Source organism: Austrofundulus limnaeus, unplaced genomic scaffold (genome assembly GCF_001266775.1).
Source record: "Austrofundulus limnaeus strain Quisiro unplaced genomic scaffold, Austrofundulus_limnaeus-1.0 Scaffold23, whole genome shotgun sequence".
Classification (NCBI taxonomy): domain Eukaryota; kingdom Metazoa; phylum Chordata; class Actinopteri; order Cyprinodontiformes; family Rivulidae; genus Austrofundulus; species Austrofundulus limnaeus.
This window is the reverse complement of record NW_013952425.1, coordinates 2087425-2089199: the sequence shown is the minus strand read 5'-3', so window position 1 is coordinate 2089199 and position 1775 is coordinate 2087425.

Below are 1775 nucleotides of genomic sequence, written 5' to 3'. Positions count from 1 at the left end.
GTGTGTGTGTGTGTGCATGAGAGAGGAGGAAGATGTGTGCATGTGGTGGTGATGGTGGCGGTGGGGGTATTATGCACCCTGGATGTTGCCTCGTGTGTGTGTGTGTGTGTTTACCAGTCACTGCTTGGGGCAGATGCTCTTTTAAATTCCAATTCCCTGCTAGAGCTAACTGGTCCTAGCCTCTTCATGCCATTTGCTCTAATAATGTGGGCTGAGCATCTCTGTGGGGGAAAAAGTAGCCGACATCCTGAGAGCGGCTAAATGACACCGTGGAGTTCATTGATGGGAAGGATTACACGCCCGCACGCAGGGCGGCAGAGCGACGAGTTCTCTGAAGGGCACTACAAAGAGAGACGATGTAAAATCTTCACATAGAGGGAGTTCACCAGCTTACTGTACATCACGTGGCAAATGTCGATGTACTTGTTTAAACTAAAGTTGTTTAAATTACTCCTTATAACTTTGATTTAAAGACCATAGTGTTCAGTCTAGAGCAGTTATTGGCAACTTAAAGCAGACATATCATGCTTTTAAATCCATCCTTTTTACATTTAAATAATTCATTTGTGGCTCATAGTGGAACTACAAAGCTTTGGTCTGAATTACTTCTTTACCTTTACCAGCCCTTCTTTCACCCCGTGTGTCGCAAAGCAGCTGATTTTCTTAATGATCCTTCTTTGAAAGCACTTCAAGCTCCAGACTGGTCCACTTGAGAGAGCGCTTTAGCATTTTGTGGCGTGTGGACACATTTAATTCACAGTTTAATTTAAAGACGTCAACAACGGAGGACTTGTCCATCCAGCTTTACGTGTTGAGGCCAGAGTCTGACCCGGAACCAGAGGAGAATGAAGAGGAGGAAACTGTAGTTGGTAAGTCCAGACCTTATTCAGCAGTTCCAATGCAGATAATTTGATGTAATTGTTCAGAAAACGTCACAGAAAACAGAGAAATCTGAACAGGCTGAAAAATATGACCCAATCAGAATATATAGATATATTTGCAGCGCCAACTTTTCTGTAGGTACTCCTAGAGAGTCCAAGTACACAAAAAATGTATTTAAAAGCTAAAAAAGTGGATTTCTTATGATATGTCCCCTTGAAATGATGGAAGGAAACACATTTTTTGTTGACACTACCAGAGGACCACACAGTGCTGACACTTACCCAAAAGCAGAGGTGTATAGGAACTAAGTACATTTAATTTGTTACAATATTTCAGTAATTTTGTCGAGAATCTTTAATTTTACCAAATATTTTCTTTTTTTATTTTATTTTGTTACATTCAAAACATAAAAATGATATTTTTGCTTTTTTACTTTAAAATTTAACACCTTGTTACATGCTACAAATTTAAATATGAATGGAATTCATCATGAAAGGCTGTTTATGCACTCTAAAATACGAAGCATTGAATTTATTTAAAGGCAGAGTGTGCAGGATTTGTTTTCAGCGACATCTAGTGGTTGAGTGGTTGAATCATCCTCCCTGGTCCTCCCCCCACCCCCACCCCCCGCTTTCAAACGCAAAGGAGTTGCTACGGTGTCTCTCAGGTGTCAAAAACCTTTGATAATTCCAACCGCGATGTCTGCCAGCAGCTTCAGGGCTAGTGATGTTTCAAGTGGTAAGATTATGAGCTTTAATAAGTAAAATTATCCCAGCTACAATGACAGACAACAAATATTACATTTATAGGATTACAACCAGGGGTGGAAATTAAACCTTTCCCACCAGCCACAGTGGCTGGTAGAAAAGGTTTTGTACCGGCCACTCAAAATT